An 11,058-nucleotide genomic window follows, 5' to 3' on the forward strand; every position below is an offset into this window, starting at 1 on the left:
CATTACATTTATAAAATACAATTTTTTTGTTATTGTTTCTGGGCCACATCTGATGGGATCAGGGATTATTCCTGGTTATTTGCTCAGGAATTACTCCCAATAGGCTCAGGGACTATATCCAGGTTGGATGTGTGAAAGGCAAGTGCCCTGTGTCTGCTATAATCTTTCCGGCACCCAAATATATTTATTTTTTCCACTTGCTCAAGCAAAATGAATATCTATTTGTAGAATCATTTGAGTAAGCAAAGATTTACTGTCTCTGCATTAAATAACAAAAAATAAGAAAAGTATCTGGAAAAAATGATGGGCACTCATCTGAAAATCCTACGGCTAATGGGATAAATCCATATTCGTGATCTCTTGGCAATTAACTTAGCCATAGAGTTATTTTGTATTGAACATTTTGCATTAAATTGTGGAAATTTCATTCTATTCTTTGTTCAAGACCTTTGTGAATCTTTCAGTCTCTAAAACTCAATACTGAATGGGCTCAATTTTTTCTTTCATTTTGTGAACTTTCATAGATAAATATTTGAATTCGTGTCTCGCTCCATGTAGTGAATAATTGGGTGAAATTAACAGAATATACAAATAGAATTAGAACAAAAATAATATTAAATGCAAGTAAATGTTAACTGATAATTGTTTAATATATTTACTTTTTTTTAGAGGCAGGAGCATTAGTCCAGTACGTAGAGTGCTCGTCTGTTATATACCCAACCCCAGTTCAATTCCCAGCACGCCATATCACCAGGAGTGATTCCTGATCAAAGAACCAGAAATAAGATCCCCACTGGCAGAGCTAGAGTACAACGGGTAGGACGTTTACCTTGCTGTCAGCCAACCTGGGTTCGATCCCCAGCATCACATATGGTTCCCAGAGCACCTCCAGGTGCTCCAGGGATAGTTTCTGAGTGCAGCGCCAGGAGTAACCACTGAGTATCGCTGGGTGTGACCCCCAAACCCCAAAATAAGCACTACCATGACAAAATGACATAAATAAATTTACATTTTGAAGGTTTCAAGGGAAGTTTTCTCCACTCCATCTTAGCTATAGCCTCACCCAGGGTTTGACCCTTTGGTCTGTCCTGTGATGAAAACCTCAGCTTGTCACCACACCTTCAATGAACAGTTAACAAACTCCTCTTGGTGGTCATAATTTCACAAGGGTCTTTTTTCCCATATCATGTATAATATTTTATTTAAGGACAACTGACTGCTTTGTAATAATCTGTTTTGACAGCAGCTACATACAAATATTGAGTTAAATATTTTTAGTCAAGAAAGAATATGGTCCTATGGATACAGTTGCGTGGGTCCTGTCTAATTATATGCATTATACGATTTGCTATTGTTGGGGACCATCTTCCATTCATTTAATAATGCTTTTGCAAATTGGCAGATAGCATTTGGGCTAAAATACACACAGGATATTTGCAATGAAAAGCGGGATGCGGGGGGACCTCCTCTGCCTTTTCTCTCGTGTAGAGCAATTTGTCAAGTAATTAGCCAACCTAATTAAATTTTTGTAGCACTAATCAAACGAATATGCTAAAATTTTCTTTGCACAGCCAGTTTGCTGTCTGCTTGCATTTAACTTGATGGTTTGAAAGGAGCCCTCCTCAGCCTGCCACTCCACTTAATAACCTAATTTGCATTTTATATTGGTAAATCAAATTAAGCACCAGTAGCTTTTAGTATGATTGACTGTGGTCAGGCCTGTTCAGATGGGACTTTTTCACAGAAAATTAGGCACATTTTAATATGACTAAGGCTGTGCTTTCTGTGTTCAGCAAACTGCATTCACTCAGCTAATTAAAAGTGCCTCCCCCCACTCTACATATGATAGATTTACCCAGCTGGTATGTCCATTTTCTTTTGTACAATTTCCTGATGGAAGTTTTTATACCTAAATATAATAAGATTGTCTAAGCAACACTTCAAGCCAATTTGCATGAAACATATAAACAATACTTTGTTAGAAAATAATTACTTTGAGAGGTGGTGCATCTGTGTGTAAATACAGGTCTGTGTGAGGGCTTGCAGGTTTTAAGCTTATCTATTGAGCAGCCACAATTTTAGACAATTCTCAGTGATTGGTATATGAACAGTAACTAATGCTGATGAATCATACCTTAAGCAATATTCCTATTTTGCTTTTGTCACTGTTGTTGTCAAAAGAAAACTATTCACATTTTAATGAGGGGGTAAAAAGATAAATACAAGCTGAAAAAATTTTCTTACCTAAAAACAGTAAGGTTTGTTATTCAATCAGAGTTACCAATGTATTCTGACCTAAATGAATACTATATACAGTCTAAAATGGGGGAAATATGGAAGAGATTAAATGATTTGTCAGTTATTAGACCTGAGATTTGATTTGTTACTTTCTAAAATAATTTTTACATTCTGTGTTCTTTCCACAATCCCATTATTCTTTGATTTGTATTTTAATACCAATAATGTTGGTTCCTAAGTGATATTTACTATAGCCTGTTAGAAAAAAATAGAAATATCCTTGGACTTTGGACCTTAGAATACTGAATAAAGTAATTCTTTCACCTGTTTCTTACTTTTCAGTTTTTACTTTCAGTTAGTGACAGTGTCAAGAAACTAGTTGGAAGATTTCTTTAGAAATATATACTTGGTCATAGTCTTCACGATACTACTTCCTCCCATATAAATCACATTTAAATCTGTGTTTAAAACACTTTGAATTGACATAAAAGATTAATAATTTAAACACTAAATTAACCTGAATCTTCAGTAAATGAATATAAAACTTCCATTCACGTACTGGTGGAATACAAGTTTTTAAGTTGGATTTCTTTACAGTCAATTAAACATCATAAATTTGGAAAAAGTTGCAACAATGGCGTACACAATGTGCCCTGAATACATATAGTAAAATTATGCATATAAATTTCGAAGAAAATGGTTCTAAACTGTCTTACCTAACCTCAAATTCTGAATTTTGAAGATAAGGAATTGAAGATAACTGAAACTATCCTTCAACTATCTTAAAACTGATCATTACTGTATTTCTTTAATTAAAAATAATTAAGGTTATAAAATAATTGAAGTCAAATATTGAAAGTGCTATAAATGCTTGAGTTTTCTATCTTAATTAAGGTAATAGTGCATATGATCTGAAACTTGTCAGTCCATCATTTGCAAATTATAATCATGAAAAAAAACTCAAGAAATTATCTAATGGATATATTGGCCTACAGGAAGACTAGATTTTAAATTCATCAACTGCTTATATCTCCAGAGCTATTTCTTTCAAAACTGATTTTGGAGCAAGAGATGTGGGTCAGGACACAGTGCTTGACATGCATGTGTGAGGCCCTAAGATTGATCCACAGTATGAGAAAAAAAATAAAAGATCCAGTATCTACAGGCTCTTTTTCTCTTGTCTCATGGTAAAGAAAGAATTGCTATATTTTTTTTCAATAAATAAACTTAAGGGTTTACTCTTACTTATCCTCTACACTATACATAGCTCTAACATCTATTTTTCCCTTTATATAGATGATGATTTTATACTCTAACATTTTTGTATCCTATGGATTGATAGTATAACATCTGTTTAAAATATTTAGACTTGTTTGCCATAGAGGCAGGCTGTGGGGGAGGAGGAGTGGGTGAATGGGTATGGTGGGAGGGAAACGGGGGACATTGGTGGAGGGAAATGTACACTGGTGGAGGGATGGGTGTTGAATCTTTATAAGGCTGAAATCCAATCATAAACATGTTTGTAATGGTCTAATTCATGGATATGCAATATATATATATATATATACACATATATATAGACTAAAATTGTACGGCACACTCAATGTTTCTAAGCATGGAAGGCTGGAGGACACTATAATATTTTGTTCCAAAGATGTTATATTTAAATGCTCTATGACTAATATCTTAAAGTAGCAACAGAGTGTTCTTCTGGGAGACTGTGACTGCACAACTCTATGTATTTTATTCCTAAGAATTGATAGACATATCTAAACATATTGAACATTAACCATTGGGAAATAAGCAAATTAATCCATATTATATATACATTAATTACTTGTTTAAATGGTTTGCATTCTCTATGGAAAATAAAGAGTTAAGAATATGTGAATTTTATACTTTCACTTTGTAGAAAATAAAGCATTTAATATATTCTTAATCTATGCACATTAGAATTTTAATTTAAATGAGATATTTTATGTTAACAAAGATGATGACTATAATCAGCAACAAATTATAACATGATTTATCTTTGTGTTTAAGAAGGGTGTAAGTCAGCTTGATAGCTGAGCTCGTGCACTGGGGGAAAAGGTAGCTGGGATGGAAGGAGGAGCACCAAATAAATGATAGTTGGAGGGATTGTTCGGGATAGTAGATGTATGTTGAAAGTAGACTATGGACCAAACATGATGGCTGTTTGTTACATGCATTGCAAACCATAACACCCAAAAGGACAAAGAGATTAAGTGGGATTGTGCCTGCCACAGAGGCAGGAGGTGGAAAGGGGTGGGACTGGGGAGAGGGATACTGGGAACACTGGGGGTGGGGAATGGGCACTGGTGGAGGGATGGATACTTAAACATTGTTTGACTGAAATGCAATCATGAAAGTCTGTAAATGTATCTCACAATCATTCATTAAAATAAATAAATAATAAATAAATAAATGAAAATAGTAAAATTTAAGAAATTAACAAACAAGACACAAGCATTGATAATATGTTACGTGGCACTATAGCACTATCCTCCCATTGTTCATCAATTTGCTCGAGCTGGTACCAGTAACATCTCCATGGTGAGACTTGTTGTTACTGTTTTTGGCATATTGAATACAACATGGTAGCTTGCCAGGCTCTGTCGTGCGGGTGGGATACTGTCGGGAGCTTGCCGGGATCTCCGAGAGGGACACAGGAATCGAACCCAGGTCAACCATGTGCAAGGCAAACGCCCTACCTGCTGTGCTATCGCTCCAGCCATAATATACTATATTTAAATCATTTTATTTTTGAAATCATGGGGTCTTAATTAATCAACAAATCCTCATAGTTATCACAAAAAGAAGGGTGTAAGTAGAATAATATACTAATGAATAATAATATATTAAACTCAAAGAATAACAAGGAAAATCAAATACAATCTAGTTTTCAGAGAAAACCCACTTGTTTCATTTAAAATTCCAAAGTTTAATTTTTACTTCCTTTGTGCCCTAAACCGTTATTAATACAACTAGTTAATTTGGTTTTCATTTAAAATGAATCAGCACTGTTAGATGCTTTTACATGAATTATTTTGGTCCTGTTTCCTACAGATGGATGGATACTTAAACATTGTTTGACTGAAATTGAAATTCTGAACACTCAAATTAGTGTACATATATTAAAGGCATGTGATCCTGGGAAATCCTAATTTCCCATTCATATTACTAGTGCTACAAATTTTTAATAAATGAATCTATTAACTTTATGAGAATTTCACACTCTTCTTAAACACAAAGATAAACCATGTTATAATTTGTTGCTGATTATGGTCATTATCTTCTTTAACATAAAATATCTCATTTAATTAATATTTCTCTAATTTTTGACTTTGTAAAATATTAAAAGTTAATGATATATTGCAGCACTGTTCACAATAGCTAAAACCTGGAAACAACACAAGTGCCTGAAAACAGATGACTGGTTAAAAAAACTTTGGTATATCTACACAATGGAATAGTATGCAGCTTTTAGAAGATATGAAATCATGAAATTTGCTCATAAGTGGATAGATACAGGAAGTATCATGCTAAATGAAATGAGTCAGAAAGTGAGGGACAGATATACAAGGACTGCACTCATTTGTGGAGTATAAAATAACATAGCACAAGACTGACACCCAAGGACAGTAGATATACAAGATCCAGGAAGATTGCTCTGTAGCTGGAAGCCTGCCTCATGAGCAGGAAGGGTGAGGGGGAGAGAGGAGGCAGCTGAACTAGAGAAGGGTTAACTGAGAAAACGATAGTGGGAGGAATCGATCAGGATGGAGATGTGTACTGAAAGTAGATAAAGGGGCAAGCATGATAACCTCTCAATGTCTGCATTGCAAATCATAATGCCTCAAAGTAGAGAGTGTGGGGAATATTGTCTGCCATGCAGGCAGGAAGGGGGTTGGTGCGGGGGAAGAGGGGATATACTGGGGATATTTGTGGTGGGGAATATACACTGTTGGAGGGATGGGTTTTTGATGATTGTGTGATTGTAACTCAAACATGAAAACTTGTAACTATATCTCATGGTAATTCAATAAATAAAAAAAATTAAGTGAAAGTAAAAAACATTTTAAAAATAAAGTTAATGATATAATATTAGCTTATATGAGTGTGAATATTTACATTAAATAGGGATAGAAAGTTACCATAACACCATGCCCACCACCCAAGTGCCACTATCTCTCCCTCACAGGTAGCAGTACCCTTCCCTTTCACCTCCACCCACTAAGATCACCTCAACTGTGTCATCAGACTCTAATACTTTGCTTTCATGGGAAATTGTCTTTCCTTCCTTTGTTTCTTTATATAACACATATAACCAGAACTCATCTGATTTTGTCTTTTTCCTGACATATTTTGTGAAAGTAACCATCCATGCTTAGCAAAATTTCCTTTTTTTTTTTTAAAGCTGAGTACTTTTCCATTGTGACTTTTTGATCATCTCATCTGTTGTTAGACACTTGGGTTGTTTCCAGATTTCAGCTACAGTAAATAATGCTGTTATATGTTTGCGGGAGCACACAGATTTGAGAATTAGCAGGTTAGAATTTCAGAATTTTTTTTCTCTCTTAGGGATAGGTAGTAAGGAGTAGAATAGCTGGGTCAGATAACAGTCTATTTTTAATTTTTTGCGACATCTTACTGTTTTCCATAGAAAGTGGACCAGTTTACACTCCCACCAACAAGGAATGGGGGTTCCTTTTATCTACATCCCTGCTGGCTTGTATTTGTTTTCAGACTTTTTGATAAAGATATTCTCACTAATGTAAGGTATCTTACTCATTGTTATTTATTTTTATTTTTATTAGTGAGACACCATGAGGTACAGTTGTAGACTTACAAATTTTTGTGCTTGGGTTTCAATTATACAATGATCAAATCTTTTTATTGTTATTTTAACTTGCATTTCCCTGATAATAAATGATACTTAGAATTTTTATGTTTGTTGACCATCTGTATTCTCCAGAAAACTGTTTGACCAACTCTCTTTCCCAGTTTTTGGCAGGGGGGTGGGGGGTGTTGTTATTTTAGTTCTTTCTGTATCCAATACTAGGTTTTTACGATATGTATGGCATATGAATGCTATTTTTCATGTGGTAAGATGAAATTTTTGTTTAGTGTTATGAGTTTTATGTAATCTTATTTGTTTATTTTTGCTTTTCTTTGACAATCAAGTTGAACCATTAAAGACACTACGAAAGCTAATGTCATATAGCTTTTTTTAGCTTCATTTTTTAATTTTTTGAGAAGCCTCCATGCTGATTTTCGTAAAGGAGAATACAGTATATAGTCCCTGAACAGTGAATGACGTTTCCTTTATTACCATATCTCCATCAGCATCAATTGATTCTGGACTATTTTGGTGTTTGTTATTCTCACTGCTCTGAGGGAATAGATCACTGTCATTTTGATTCGCATTTCCGTCAGAAAATAAACAATAATGCACAACATTTCTTAATCTCGTTGACCACCTTAGTATCTTCATACAAGAACTGTCTATTCAACTTTTCTCCTCATTTTTTTAAATTTTGTTTTTTTTATTAAAATACCGTGATTTACAAAGTTATTCATAGTTGAGTTTTAGACAGATGAGAAGCAATGGGGGCCAGATCAGGGTATTAAGATATGAACATGGTGTTAAGGAATGAGAAATCCAAATAACCAGATAACAAGAGTCAACAACACTGAAATCAGGAGATGGAAGTTTAACAACCCAACTTACAAAAGTGCCTGTCAAAAGGGCAGACTGGGAACTGAGAGTAGGGGTGCGAGGGAGGGAAAATATGGGAGGAAACCTGGGCACATTAGTGGAGGGAAGGGAAGCTGACACTGGTGGTTGGATCAGTGCTGCAATATTGCACGTCTAAAACTTATGTAGATTCCGCACCCCCCCCCCCCCCGCTCCCGCCCCCGTTTTTTTCTGTATGTTCTATGTGTGTGTGGGAGGGCGGGGCTGGAAGGAAAGCACAGTGGTAGGGTGTTTGCCTTGTGCCGGAGGAGCCAGGTTCGATTCCTCTGCTCCTCTCAGAGAGTCCTGGCAAGCTACCAAAAGTATCTCGCCTGCTCGGCAAAGCCTGACAAACTACCCATGACGTGTTCTATATGCCAAGTGCAGTAATGAGAAGTCTCATAATGGAGACGTTACTGGGCCTACTCGAGCAAATTGATGAACAATGGGAGGACAGTGCTATAGTGCTACAGTGCTCTGTGTGAGAGGGAATACAATCCATGTCTTTAATCTGTTTTAGTATTACTTTTATGCATGGTGTAACTAGTGATGCAACTTGGTTCTTCTGCATGTAGTCATATGCAAAACGCTCCAGGTTTCCCAGTCTGTTTCCTAAAGACACTTCCCGTTATCCACTTTATACTCTTGGAGCCCTTGTGACTGACCATGTATTTTAAGATCTATTGCTAGGTTCTTAATTCCATTCTATTGTTCTGAGTGTCTGTTTTAAATCCCGTACCATATTGTTTTGATTACTATATCAGGACTATGTTACCTCTGTCTTGTTTTTCTCATGACTTCCTTGGTTATTCCAGGAATTTTTTGGTTTTACATAAATTCTAGCAATATTTACTCTAGATCCTTAAGTAATGCTCTTGGGAATTTGATAGGTATTGCATTTAATCTAGATAATGCTCTGGGTGGGTTGATTATTTTAAGAATGTTAATTCTTCCAGTCTGTAAAAACAGAATGTTTTCTATTTCCTTATGTTTTTTTTCTATTTCCTTTGGTAGTGACTTAGTTTTCAGGGTGAAATCCTTTTACATTTTCTATTAAGCTGATTCCTAGGCATGTAATTGTTTTTTAATGCAATTAATCATGTAATTGTTTTCTTTTACATCTAGTTTGTTACTTGCATATAGAAATGTAACAAGGGCTGGGAAAATAGTACGGAGCTTAATGTTCATACCTTGCATGTGGCAGACCCAGGTTGAACCCTGGCACCAGCTGGTCTCCAGAGAGTAATGCACAAAGCCCTGAGAACAAATAGTGTTGTGGAATACTAGTGGTCCCACGTACTAGAAAGCTCAAGCAGCAACACCTCCTAAAACACAAACACCGAACCTTGTCTAGTCATGTTTTGCCAGATGTGTGTGTGGTGGGGTGGGGCCGCAGCAGAGAAGGGACCTTGGATCCCAATAACATCACTAGGGAGCAATCCCTCAAAGGAAAAAATGTAACCACATTTTAAATATTAATTTTATAACCTGTGTTGATTTGTTGTTTCAAATACTTTTTTAGTGAAGAATTTAGGGTTTTCTATAAATAGTGATAATTTAATATCTTCTTTTCCAATTTCTTATTTTGTTTCTGGCCTATTTGTTATGCCTAGAACTTCCAATACAATGTTGAGTGAGAGAGGGATGAGACTGGATATGATTGTCTGTGCCTGATCTGAGGGAGGGAAGTTTTCAGTTTTCCACTGTGAAGTATAATAGTGGCTGTGGGTTTGCTGTACAAAGTCTTTATTATTTTGAGACATATTCTTTGTGGAAGAAATGGATGTTGGATCTTTTCAAAAGATTTCCCTATATCTATTGATATGATCATATACTTTTTAATCTTCTGTGGTTAATATTACATTATTTTATTTGAATATGTTGAAGCATCCTTGCATCTCTGGAGTAAACCTCACTTGGTTATGATGTTCAATCCTTTTAATGCATTGTTGAATTTATGTCATTAATATTTTGTTGATATATTCTCATATATGTTCATTAGGCATATTATTTTATTATCCTTTCCCCCCTTTTTGGAAGGACAAGAGGGTTGGGAATACCCAGTGATGTTCAAGGTTTACTCCTAGATTTGTGATCAAGGATCACGCCTGGCAATGCTCAGGGTACAATATGTGATGACAGGGACTGAACCCAGTTGGCTAAATGCAAGGCAAGCACCTAACCCATTATACTATCTCTCTGATGCCTGGTTTTATTTTTCTTCATAGGGTATAAGTATTTCTTTTCAATCCTTTCTAAATTTAATTTTGCATACAGTGTAAGAGAGTAGCCCAGTTTGTCTTTTTATTATGTCTGTACTGTGTTTTCCAACACCACTTACTGAATACTCTCTCCTTTTTTCATTTTATTATTTTATATTGTTTTTCATAGAAAGGTATCAAATACCCAACTACAGATGAATGGAACTAAAAGTTTATATATATTTATATATATACATATATACACATTTATGTATATATAAATATATATATATATATCCACTACAACATGATGTAACTAGAAGATATTCTGAGTGAAATTAGTCAGAATGAAAAGGATGGGCACAGAATTATCTCTCTCACCAACAAATATCCAAAGGCTACACTATGAACCCACAGAACTGATTTTGAGGGAAGAGGTTTTCAAAAGGCAGAGCACTGGGGCCTTTCGGGGTAAAAGGTGAGTATACTAGTGACTGATGTAATACTGGAATTATATATAAAGGATACCATCATCTAAAGTATTGTAACCTTAATTATAAATAACTTTTTAAAGAAAGAAAAATATTGATAAATGTACTGGTTTCTTTCAGGTCTTTCAATTCTATTTTATAGATCCACATGTCTATTTTTATTATAATACCAATTTTAATTACTATTATTTGTAATATAGTTTGAAATTAAGATACATTATGCCTCCATTCCATTTTTCTTTCTTTTTGTTTCTGCAGAATCACTGTAACCATTTGAGGTCTTATATTATTTTATTTAAGCCATCATTGCATTCCTGAAATAAATCCATCATGGTGTATGATGCTTTTGGTACATTGTTTTATTTAATAT

Source organism: Sorex fumeus, unplaced genomic scaffold (assembly GCF_029834395.1).
Source record: "Sorex fumeus unplaced genomic scaffold, SorFum_2.1 ptg000015l, whole genome shotgun sequence".
Classification (NCBI taxonomy): Eukaryota; Metazoa; Chordata; class Mammalia; order Eulipotyphla; family Soricidae; genus Sorex; species Sorex fumeus.